Source organism: Leopardus geoffroyi, chromosome C3 (genome assembly GCF_018350155.1).
Source record: "Leopardus geoffroyi isolate Oge1 chromosome C3, O.geoffroyi_Oge1_pat1.0, whole genome shotgun sequence".
Lineage (NCBI taxonomy): Eukaryota > Metazoa > Chordata > Mammalia > Carnivora > Felidae > Leopardus > Leopardus geoffroyi.
The window spans coordinates 39,693,207-39,706,533 of record NC_059338.1 but is presented as its reverse complement, the minus strand read 5'-3'; the positions used below and the strand labels follow the sequence as shown (position 1 = coordinate 39,706,533).

The 13,327-nt window shown below is 44.2% G+C and overlaps 1 pseudogene; it reads right to left on the bottom strand.

Moving 5' to 3' along the window:
• Positions 1-393: 393 nt before the first annotated feature.
• On the bottom strand, positions 394-736 carry LOC123586567 (annotated as a pseudogene).
• Between the last annotated feature and the right edge of the window lie 12,591 nt (positions 737-13,327).

Genomic DNA, 13,327 nt, shown 5'->3' with positions numbered 1-13,327 from the left:
TAAGGAGGCTATGCAGCAGGCAGCAGGATACCATCGGTCCCCTTGATTGGAAATAAGTGCCTCAAATACCCCATTTTCTCCTGGTGATCCATCGTCGAGCTGCGATCCATGCAGTTCTCTAAAACCTTCTTAAGCCTATTTAGATTATCATAATCTATAACCTTGCAAGGACACAAGTCCCCCATAGGCAGCTACTTTGTGAAGGAGTATTTCCATGTCTTTCAGATCCTAAACCTGCCTCGTTGAAGCATGAATGCTTCTAGTATTTTCTTTTATCATTACAATAGACATTTATCTAAAGTAATACGTTTGCAGCTCAAGTAGTTCTAAATTGTACATTTCCGGTTTAGCCAACTTCTCCAAAATATTTCAAGGCAGCCGCAACCACAGATTTCAATTCCAGGATTCTTTCTTTGCCCATTCTTCTCTCTCTTTCCCAAGTAACTTCCTTCAGATGCGGTTCGAGATAGATTTTACCCTCCTTATATTTTGTCCACTGCTCTGTAGGCAAAATCTGCTGCCTCCTGGTCAGATCCAATGCTCTCTTTACGCGAAACATCTTGCCGTTATGAATTTTCTCAGGAAGACTTCTTATGGCCTCTCTCTCATCATCATTCTTGTATACTGTATCATCTCACATGAACTGGACTTTCTTGAACCCTGGAGCATTGTAATACCATTTTCAAATACCCTCCAGCCACCGACTTGGTGCTGGGGCAGCAGGCCTGCTCGCCATTTTGACCTAAGACTGAAGCACTGAATGCTTCCAGTATTTTGAGATGGGGTAAGCCACTTTGTTTTTACCTCTTGAGAGCTTAAAGACTGTGACTGAGTTCTAGAGCTTTCTCTTCATGATCTAGGCCTCTCTGGTATTACCTAACTAAAAGTCGCTAGTGATGCATCTGAGGAGTTCGTGCCAAGCAAAACCCAGCCTAGAGACTTGGGTGACATTGTGGCCCATCCAGCCCATCGATAAATCCTTCAAGCTTTAACCCTGCCCTCCTCCTCCCCCCCCCCCCCCACTTTACAATGCCCTCTCTTTTAGGAGAAGGATGGCAGAATTACTTTGCATTGGAATTAACGGTATAAAGAGCTACCTTCTCATCTGAGTAATGCTAATTCACCTCCATCCCTGGTCATTTGCTACCTATTAGAAATATCCTGACAGCCTGCATCTCATTACCATTGTAGCAGGTCGGACTCCCAAGAATAACCTTCTAAGGAGGATGAAATGTACGCCAGTGGCATCTAATACCAGGGCATTCACATTCATATTTTTAGCAGCATATATCAGTTAGCCCAACCTTTAGTGTACTCTATGTACTTTTAATAATCTCCATAAAAGCCTGATTTCCAATCCCTGGGCTCAAGCTGACAGTGTAAATAAAATCACCCAAATCCACAGGGTAAGAGAAATGAAAATGACAAGGATTAAAATTTGGTCAAACCTCTTTCTTTTTAAAAATTCTGCTTCCCTTCCAATTGGATCACGACCCTCTGTGTGCTCAGCTTAAGACCAGACGGTATGCTTTCACTTTTATTCCTCTCTGCAGCAGGCTTACAGTATTTAGTGAGAGTCTGTAAAGAATGTGTGCTGGGTAGAGAGTTAATACCATAATCCCCTATCGTTGGGGTCAAATGCTGAATAGAGCAAAAGAATTAGAAAACATGTTACATACAATGGCAGGAAAAAAAAGCATCAGCACGCTGTTCTGTGAACGCTAGCATTCATCACCCACAAGCGATGGCCATGAGGTAACAGAGTGCGTGAGAGACGCGGACTTGAAGTCTAGTTGTGCACGGAAGCCAAGCCGGAGGAGACTTGAGCATAAGTCTTCATACCCATATACCCTGGGAGGTATTTGTCACCATTCTTCATTGCTTCTTTCCAAGTACCTGCGTGGATTTAGTTCCTAAGTAACACATTGAGCCACTAAATTGTTTCACGGAGCTGAACCTTCAGCGATCTCTTTTTACTCTTCAGCAGTGGGTGTGAATATTGTTCTCAAAGTGCTGTAATACATCTGTCTCTGGAGAATTCTCTTAATGAATGAGTAGAAATTTGAGGCACTGCAGGCAAAAAGGGTTGCACAGCCACCTCCCATTGTACCTTGGGAAAGTCAACTGAACTCCCCTGGAGTAAGATTACAAGCAAATAAATAACTTTGTCTGGAAGTTCTATACAGGGAACTTGCGTGCGTGCGTGTGTGTGTGTGTGTGTGTAAATGGTTTAAACATAAAGTGACAAGTCAAATTTATTTTAAATGTTAAATTTTTTTAATGTTTTCTAAGAGAGAGAGAGACAGAGACAGAGTGTGAGTGGGACAGAGAGAGAGGGAGACACAGAATCTGAAGCAGGCTCCAGGCTCTGAGCTGTTAGCACAGAGCCCGACACGAGGCCTACACCCAGGAACCGTGAGAGTATGACCTGAGCCGAAGTCGGACACTTAACCGACGCTTGGATACCCGGGTGTCTCCCAAATTTTATTTTAAATAATACTCTTTGAAGTAGTAACTATCATGTCAGCAATTCAGAATTTTTGTTTACGTTTACATTTACATATAGTAAAATTCTTTGGGGTGTAGAGTGCTATAGTTTTGACAAATGCAGAGTTGTGGAAACATCCCCCCAGTCAAGACACAGCACAGTTCCATCACCCCCAACAATCCCTTGTGCTGTTTCTTTGTAGTCAACCCTTTACCCCCAACCCTACAAATCTTAAATCCTTGTGTAGGATTTTGCATAGGTATATCTTGTACAATGACCAGAATGATAACCTGAAATCATATTTTTATATATTTACGTGTAACAAAATAAAAATAAACCAAAACAATAGCATCTGCACATTTTAAACAAGGACATATTTATCTTTAATTTATATTTATATTTATTTATAAATACATAAATAACTAGGAAGCCAGTGTTCTCCGATCAAAAAAGGCTTACTTATTGCTCAGTAAATTCAGGGAATACAGGGACAGTAACCTAACCCACTATTGTATCAGCATGAACAAAAGTGTTTATTAAATGTATATTGAATTGATTATTAAGCCATGGGTTGAGCAATGGTTTTAAGTTCATGACAACCATAACTAAAAATGTGACATTCACAGGGTTGCGATTGTACCTTAAAGACGGCCAAAGAAGGAGAAGTGAGGTATAAGAAAGAGGGGGAAAGATTGTGTGTGTGTTTGTGCACATGTGGTGACTGTATCACCAATTTGCTAGCTTACAAATGATAAAAACGGAATTGTTTTTGCACATGACCGTTATTATATGTGTCTGTGACTCAGCGATGAAAAATTAATGGCCTTAAAGAGAAAACTATTAGAAACATTAACTAGGGTTTTGAGTTATATTTGTGAGGATAATCTTTGTTTACTTAAAGAAGACGGCAGGATTTCTACGAAAATACTGAGTAAGATTGGCGTCTAACCAGGAAGCATAAGACATGTTATGAGTAATTCAGCATATCTTCCCTTTCCTGCAGGGCATGCTGACTAAATTACTAAAGAAATCTTATTTTCAAGCAAATACATCGTTATTGTTTAAAACAGAAGTATGAACATGTCCTTAATTTTATCCATTATCTTACCTACATTTCTGTTAGCCCAAGGTCAGACTATCGGTCTTCTTTACTGGCCACTCCTCTTCTCCTTAATATTCCTTTCCTCGTACTCCTTTCATTTTCATGGAGAAATCATTTATATTCAAAATGAGATAGAGACTCTCAGTCTCCATCTCCAACCCAGGTTCCCTCATGTGTTACGGACACATACTTCCAGCTTTCTACTTGATATCTCTCCCCGGATAGCCCACAAGCCCAAACTTAAATTGTCTCAAATGGAGCTCGTTATCCATCAAATCGAATGGTTCCTCCCCCATAGAATTTTCCATATGCTTCCACTAGCTCTTATCTCACTTCCTGTTTCTTTCACTGGACTGAAGGCGATGAACGTGCGTCTTTTCCCTAGTGCCTGGCACGGTGCCTGGCATCTGGTAGGCATTTATAAATATTTGTGGAAGGAATGAGTGCACATGACACTCATATGCATATAAATAGGGATTTATTTCCACCCTAAACCCCAATGTTTATGAATGGTTTTTAAATGGATGAGTAGCTCTGATAGACATATAGATATAAGTATTTATTCTCACATCAACCACCAACTACTATATCTACATGAGGTCTGGAGATCGAATAATGTCTGTTTTATGCAGCAAGGAATATAATTCGCACATTTCAGGTTTCTTTCCTATTTTTTCTCACATTGAAATCCTATTGTGTTTGAATTCAGTATTATAACAGAAGCATTTTTCTGTGTCTTAGAAAGTCCCGGACATTATTTTTACTGATAGAAAAATTGTGCCTTGAAAAGAAGTTCTTCAGGGGCGCCTGGGTGGCTCAGTCGGTAAGCGTCCGACGTCAGCTCAGGTCATGATCCCATGGTTCGTGGGTTCGGGCCCCGCATCGGGCTCTATGCCGACTCGGGGCTGATGGCTTGGGGCCTGGAGCCTGCTTCGGATTCTGTGTCTCCCTCTCTCTCTGCTCCTCCCCCACTCACACTCTGTCTCTCTCTCAAAAGTAAATGAACATTGAAAAAATTTAAAAAAAAAGAAAAGAAAAGAAGTGCTTCACGCTTACCCCCAAAGACGAGTTTGAAACATCATAAGGACCTCATGTAGCGCCTACTTCTATTCAACTGTCTCTGCTTTCCACCAGTGATCCTCAAAGTGTGGTCCCCGGACCAGCAGTATCAGCAGCATCTAGGAGCTTGTTTGACATGAAAATTCTTGGGCTCCACCCCACACTTTCTGAGTAAGAATCTCGGGCCAGCGGCCCAACAATCTGTGCTTTAACAAGCTCTCCAGGTGATTTCAATGTATAGACAATTTTGAGAATCACTTTCATACACTTGCCAGTGAAAGAATCCTTCTGAACTCTTTCCACCCACTTCCCCTGTCAGTTAGGTCCCTTATTAGTCCCACATCATGTTTGGGTTGGAAAACGCCTCCTATGTTTGATAATGACTCTTTAGAACAGGGCATGGCTGCCTGTACCTAAAACATAAATATAAATGTGGTGCAAGGCAGTAGTCTTTTTAAACTTAGTCTTAACAACAGCAATATTCTTCAAATGAAATCCTAAACAGAAGCCGTGTGCGCATGCATGCATGTGTGTTGGATAAAAAGGAATTACTGTGATTGGATATAGTTGAGGGGGTGGGGGAAACAGAGTTCCCATACGCCACTAGGCGCCCTCCCACCCAACCCTTTTCCCCATGCCATCTCCAGGGAATAGAACTTGAAAATTGCAGAAGCAGTGGAATAGATGAACGGTTGGGAGACCTGGGCTCTAGTTTCTTTCTTTGGGCCATTCATTTGGCATCTCTGAGCCCCATGTTCGTTGTCTGAACATGACGAGTAATCTGTAATTCTTTATCCAGTTGGAAGTTTATTTATTTTTTCATTTTTTATTGCTTAGCTTCTGATAGCAAGAGATCCCGGCTGTCTTGAAAGGTCTCCCTTCCTTGGAGACGCAGGAATAAACGTTGGCCTTGCCATTTGCTTGTCTTCTGTCTTCTACTTCAGTATTGACTTCCAGGCATTAATGAATAAACAGGGCCAGGCTGCTGTCATTAGGAGTGCCAATAAAGAGAAGAAAATCTCCCACCAGAGTCACATTAACATTGAACAGATTTTCAACCCCAGCATTTGACCGGGAATGTGGGCTGGTGATAAGGGCATATGTGAAGAATTTAGAGAGTAGCACAACATAGTTGCACTGGCCTTTTCTGCAGCCTTCCCTCCACGTTCTCTTTCTGCCCTCCCCAATGTTCTTCTTCCTTCCCCTCCTTCCTCTCCGCCTCTTCCTCAGAGAGCTTGCAGAGCACTGGCCTACAGTCACTCTCCCCATATTACATCACCTGACTCTATGTCTTTGTGACTTCCAAGGTCAAAATCTATGATGGGTACCAAATGTGTAGGTGCCCCTAAGTATCGCGAGCGTTACTTTCACACTCCCTCTTGCAGAGATCTCTGGATTTCCCTCTTCTCTCTCCCTGATCCTTCTCTTCCTCCATTCAGTTCCCCTGACTCTGTCTGAGGCCACCTAGAGACAGCTCTAAGTTTACTGGTCAGAACTGTGCTATCCCATTGCTATAGACTGAGATATTTGTATCCCTCCAAAATTCGTATGTTGAAACCTATGCCCAGTGTGATGGTGTTTGTGGGGGTGGGGCCTTTGGGAAGTGCTTAGTCAGGAGGACGAGCCCTTATGAATGGCAATGGTGCCCTTCTAACAGATTCCAGAGAGATCTCTCATCCCTTCCACTGTGTGAAGATACAGTGAGAAGACAGCCATGTATGAACCCAGAAGCGGGCCCCTCGCCAGACACCAAATGGGCCAGCGCCTTGGTCTTCGACTCCAACCTCCAGAACCGTGAGAAATATTGTGTAGCCAGAACAGAATAAGGCACCGGCTCTTCTGTAAAGCAGGGTCTGCGTGTGTGAGGAAGGGGATGGTGGTAATGGAGCAATGGGGACCTGTGGGGTGAGGTGGGCACAGTGTCGTGTTCTTGAAACTTTACTCCCATAAAGTCTCCTATGACTTTCCTGGAAAGAAGGTCATTCTGGCCTCTGCTTGGCAAACGGCGAGGGGCTCATTCTCTGAGATGCGGAGACCTCGCTCCATCCGTCATCCCCTGGTGTGTCAGAGGTTCTGACAGAAATACCAGACGCACTTTAATTGGATTTGTGGACCAAAAATGGGCTGACAGGGAAAGCATGTTGATAAGAATCTATGTTATAGCCTACATTTTACATTAGACGGTACTACTTAGGCACATAAAATTCTTTTTTAAATGGGATTTAAAAAGTGGAATCTATATGTCTGTGCTCTTGTTTGCTTTTATCATATGGAAGACGAAAGTGCTTGACTGCTTGGTCTGGACAGCTGGCAGCCTTATCCATCCTTTGCCTCTCTCTCCTGTGTTTTCAGCTCCCCACCCCCAAGGTTCAGTCTCCATTTTCCCCTCTACATGTAAATGAGTACAAATCTTATCTCACCTATCTTTTGCCCTTGTGCTTCCCCTTAGCCCCCAGTCTACTTCTCTTTTCCTCTCAGTCAAGCTCTGTGAGATACGCCTTAATACTTGGGGTCCACAGCGGTGCCCCTGCTGTCTTTCTCACAACCACCCATGAATCCCCAGGCTTCCATTACTTCCAACCCCCTTGCTGGGTCACCCATCTCAAATCCTACAGCAACACTTCAGTCATTATCACATTTGGTCTCCCTAAAAAAAAAAAAAAAAAAAGCTGATTATTTCCTTCTTGAGTCTCTTCCCTCCTTCAGAGTCCACGGCCCTACTCTCTGCTGGTTTTCTTCCTAGCTCAGTAATTCATTCTCCTCAGCCTTTGCTGATCCTTTAAATGTTGGTGTTCCCTGAAGTTCTGTCTTCTGCTTCCTGCTTTTCTGTGCTATTTACTCATCCTGGGCCAAACCATCCACATCCGGGGGCTCAGCCCTCACCTACGCGCTGATGGTTTCTAGACCTATACCCGCAGCCCAGGCCTGCCTTTCTTGGACTCCACACGTACTTATCTTCGAATGTCTCCATTTAATAGGTTCCTCAGACTTAGGTCTGGTAACAAATTAAAACTATCATCTTAACTTTTAAGCTCTGCTCCTTTTGCTTGAGGAGCAACACCATCTGCCCACCCAAGTGAGAAACAGAGACTCATCCTAGACCTGGCTACACTTAAGTTCCATCAATCAGATCCTCCTAATATTACATTTGACGTGTTTTTTTTTTTTTTTTTCTTTCTACTGTCTCCACCAGCTACGATCACTACTGCCTCGGATTTAGTTCAGACTGTGTCCACTTTTCACCTGGGCCAATGCCTTCTGGGCTCCCTGCCTTCAGTCTCTCACACTTCCACGTCACCCTACATCTACTCTCCAGATGATCTTTCTCAAAGGTCTATATTGGTGTTGTCCAGGATAGTAGCCTTTAGGCACACACAGCTACTTAATTAAAATTAAGTAAAATTTAAAACGCCTCAGTCATGCTAGCCACAGTTTAAGTACTTCATAATTAGCCCAAGTAGCTAATGGCTATCTACTGAACAGTACGGATAGAGAGCATTTCTATCATTGCAGAAAGTTCGACTGGATAGGACTATTCTAGAATGTGATGTAATCATGTCTTCTCTCTGCTTGCTTCCATAATGATTCCCCACATACTTCAGATGAAACTCCAGACTCACTAGCTTGGCAAGTAAGTCCCTGCTTTTGGTGCACTCTCCCTGTCGCCACCCCCTCCACTTGAACCTGTGCCTTCGTCGTGTCAACCCACTGCTCCCATCCCCACGCCTCTGTGCTTTTGGTTATACTGTTTCTGCCGTTCGGAAGGGTTGCCTTTCTCTGTCCCTTTAGAACTCTTGTTTGTTCTTCAAACTCAATTCCAGCATCAGTCCTTCTGTGAAGCTTTCCCTTGCCTTTCCAGGCAGAGTTTAGGCTCACCTTTTTATGATTTCCACTGGCAGCTTATAGTGCTAGGACACTCATTGTTAAAAAGAAAAATCTATTGATTCAGCATGAAAGCCTGCATAATACTCCCTTCCCCCAACACAACCATGTCCTAATCTCCCAAACTTGTGACTATGTTACCTTAATGGTAAAAGCGCCTTTGCATTTGTGACTGAGTTAAGCATCTTGAGATGGGGGAGGTTGTCATGGATTATCCAGATAGGTCCAATGGTAGAATCAGAAAGGTTCTTGTAAGAGGGACGCAGGGATGTCAAGATGGATGCAGAGTTTGGAGTGATTTACTTTGAAGATGCAGGAAGGGGCCGTGAGCCAAGGAATGAAAGTGGCCTCCGGAGGCTCTAAGAGTCAAGGGAACAGATTCTTCCCTAGACCCTCCAGAAGGAACACAGCCCTGCTGACCCATTTGGGACTTCTGACTTGTAGAACTATAATAGAATAACTTTATGTTCTTTTATTTTATTTTATTTAAAAAAAAATTTTTTTTTTCAATGTTTATTTATTTTTGGGACAGAGAGAGACAGAGCATGAATGGGGGAGGGGCAGAGAGAGAGGGAGACACAGAACCGGAAACAGGCTCCAGGCTCCGAGCCATCAGCCCAGAGCCTGACGCGGGGCTCGAACTCCCGGACCGCGAGATCGTGACCTGGCTGAAGTCGGACGCTTAACCGACTGCACCACCCAGGCGCCCCAACTTTATGTTCTTTTAAATCACTAAATTGGTGGTAATTTGTCACAGCACCAATAGAAAACCAATATATTCACCCTTTCATCTATCCATCCATCCATCTATACCACATATTTCACATAGATTTACCGAGTGACTGTCTTGTGCCAGACCCAGTTATTGTATGCTAAGAATGCAGTAATGAAAAAGATCCAATTATTGTTGGGGAAGGTGTGATGTAGGGGCAAGGGAGAAGGCAGGAGTCCTGAAACCTGGACTTGTGAAGGGCTGCCGTCCAAAGTTGAGGCTGTTTCCTGTAGAGTCATTAAAGGTCTTTTGCCTTATTGGTTCATGATTGGATCTTTGGCTGCCCTAATGTGGAAATGGGTTGATGCTCACACACCAGGAAGATGCACCAGGCTGCTTGTAATATCTAGGTGAGAAATGATGAAGGCCGCTAAGAAAGTGGATCTGGTAATATTTGGGTGGCATTGCAGAGGTAGAATTGATGGGGTTTTGTGATCAATTAGATACTGTGCCTGAGCGACAGAATCCAAGATGACTCTGCTCCAAGATGACTCTGAGAACGGGTGACTCTAAGCTCAGTGCCTGGCACACAGTGGATAAGAAACAATTGTCTTGAATTGAATTGTGTGGCAAGAAGACAATGGAGTAGATCATCACTGGGAGGGAAGGATGATGCCAATGAATCTGCACAGTGGAGGAAAATAAATAGAAGAATGTGTGTGTGTGTGTGTGTGTGTGTGTGTGTGCGCGCGCGCGCGTGTGTGTGTGTGTGTGTGTGTGTGTGTGCAGGGTGCTAGGAGAAGGATGTGAAATGTGTGCCCTGCCACCCTGTATGATTTTTACTGCCCAATTTAAGCTTTTGTGCTTTAAACCAGAACCATGTTCAGGGAGAAAATTGAGAAAACCATACAACCACCTTGAAGATGTCAGATTTCTCTCAATGGCGAGTTTAGCTACCGTTTTGATCTGAAATGGTTTTGAGCAGGGGAGGGAGAACAAGTCGTTTGGGGCGATTTTTTGGTGCATTTGCTGTATCATTCTGGAAGGAGGGCAATGCCTCTGCTTTCTTCCTCTACGCATTCCCCTGTGCTGTGGGCAAGCCCGATGTCCAAACCCAGGAGTCTTCTCTGGCACCGTGTGGGATTATATAGGCCCCCCGTGCCCAAGACCAGTGACCACATGGTGCTGAATGTTTACTATATTGAAAGGGTACTTAGGATTTCTGCTCCTCAGAGTGGCATCCTGTTCCACACTGATGGGAAAATAGACACAATTATTTAGCAAAGGCCCTGAAGCCCTGGTTTCCCACCAGCCTTGCTCTGTGGCATATTGACTGTGTCCCCAGTCAAGTAGAGCCCGTGGCGAGTGAAAAATCTCTTCTTTGATTTGAATAAACCTCTTCTTTGATTTGTGTTCACGCAGAATGTTATTCTTTTTTTTTTAAGTTTTTAAATGTTTATTTATATTTGAGAGAGAGAGAGAAAGAGAGAGAGAGAGAGAGAGAGAGAGAGAGAGAGCCTGAGTGGGGGAGGGACAGAGAGAGAGAGGGAAACAGAGAATCTGAAGCAGGCTCTAGGCTCTGAGCTGTCAGCACAGAGCCTGACGCAGGGCTTGAACCCACACGAGCTGTGAGATCATGACCTGAGCTGAAGTCGGACACTTAACCGACCGGGCCACCCCTATTCTAACAGATATTTATTGTGACTCTGTGGACTGAGGGAAGGGGAAGAGTCTTATGGTCTAGTTAGTTTGGAAAATTTTGTGTTTAACAAATGTACCGAAGTCTGCAGGACTTCTCAGAAGCTTTACTTTACAAATAAACCCTGTGAATGCCTGAGAGAGAGGTAAAGATTTTCCTAAACCTATTTGACTCCAGAGCACTATGAAAATTATGTGGCAAAGTGTTCCATGCAACAGAATTTGTTCAGAAAGTGTTGTCCTCCTGAAGTAGCAGATGTCCAAGGTGTTCCTGTATGCCCAGCACACTCAGCAGGAGGCCACGACGATGACATTGAGCCATTAGCCATCTTCACAAAGCCTCCAATGGGCATGAATTGCTAAAGATAGACTGAGATGGTCATCGGATGAATTTTGTTGCTGTCGTTCTGACACTTTTAGTTTGGGTTTGAACTCACTTTGCTGATGAGCCAGGATGCAGTTCTAATTCAGAGGCACTTCTATCACCGCTCCATACCTTACCACACGCATCATCTCCTTCCCCCTCCCCTCAACTGTCTTCTTATAATAAAACAATCCATGCTGGTTTCCTTCTTAAAAATTGTTTTAAAAATACTTTGAAAACACTAGGTCATTTTCTTTGGGTATCGGAGCATAATACAATAGTATCTTATTACTTACGTTCTGTGTTTCTTAATCCTCTGTGACTCCAGATGCGTAGCATTTTGTGGTTTGGGGGGATTTTTATCATCTGGAATTTCATTTGATCCTTAAAACAACTTCCTAAGGAGGAGATGATGAAATCATGTTGTCTTAGTCTGTTTGAGCTGCTATAACAAAGCACCGCAGACTGGACGGCCTAGAAGCAGCAGAAACTTTTTGCTCCCAATTCTGGAGGCCAGAAGTCAAAGAGCAGGGTGCCAGCATGGTGAGAGTACGGGTGAGAGCCCCCTCCTGGATTGGAGACAGCTGCCTTCCTGCTTCGTCCATACAGAGTGGACTAGGCTAGGGGTCTCTTTCATAAGAGCACTAATCCCATTCATGAGAACTCCACCTTCGTGACCAAATCACCCCCCGAAGCCCCCAGCTCCTAACACCTGTCACCCTGGGCATTAGGTTTCAACATAATGAAATCTGGAAGGACACAAACATTCAGCCTATAGCGCCCAGTGTATAGACAAGTGAAGCAAATGACATATTTGGGTGCCTAGTTTGTGGAACTAAGTGTTTTACATACCTGAGCTGGCTTAGAGCTCCTCTCCGCTCTACGTATTAGGACATGTTATCCTCATGTTAGAAATGAAGACTCCTGAGGCTAAGAGAGTGAAGAACTTCTCCAAGGTCACGTAACTTGTAAAAGGAGGTCTGGTAGTTTAAGCACATGATCGTTTAGCCCCCAAATCCACTCTCTTTCCACTGTGGCATCCTTAAAGAGGAAGCTGAGACCAAGGGCAGGGAAAGATTGCCCAAGTTCACACAGGGAGTTTGGGAAAGTGCTAATTCACTTGACTTTTAGTCCAAGGGCCTCTCTTCTACATATTTTTGCCAGGTCACTGGAGGGCATTTTCGAGAATAAGTAATGACCTGTGAAATGTCACTGACAGCAGCAACAATAACAACCAAAGGAGAGCAGCGGGGGAGAGGGAAAATGCAGGGCCTCGAAATCTCCCCGCCCGTCCCTCAACATCCTCCATGCTGCAAAGTAGAAGTGAGCCTGCATTTCTGAGAAAAATGCCACCCAAACTGTGTTCTCTTTTGTCACATAGGTGAGGGGCTGGGGACGGCTGTGATATGGATGAGGAGTTTTGGCTCTCCTCACCTCATCTTGTCATGGCCAAAAAGAAAATAGAGCAAATCCCCTCCCTCCCCACCAGCCCCCTCTAGGGATACCTACTGTTTCCACTAATCAGATGCATGCGATTCAGAAGCGTTTAGCAGGTTTCTCCTATGGGCGAATCCCTGTACTGGTGTCATGGGGACAGCAATGGAGGTGAGTAGGGCACGTTTTCTCAGTCTGAATGGAGAGGCTGGGTGTGAAAAGCACTACTGAAGAGGTACAAACTGTCAGGAAAGCAAGACTCGAGGCACTTAAGGGGATTAAGAGGGAGTCTTGGGCATTTAGCGCACATAACGTTCACCGTAATCACTCAGAACAATTACTGAGGGTGTCCTGCTTGCATTTACCGTGTACTTAGCTCGTGGGGCGGTGTGTGTGTGTGTGGGGGGGTGGTATTTGCTGTGTAGCCCCTAGCACACAACAACGGTGGGGCAAAGTTTTGTTGCCACTTTCCCAAACCCACAGCCCTTCGAAAGCTTTCCTTGAGACCAGGTTGGAACAGAAAGGTAGTTATGTTTCTATATCCTAATTCCGCCCTGAGGGCTCCATGACCCGCACGCCACAGGAGAG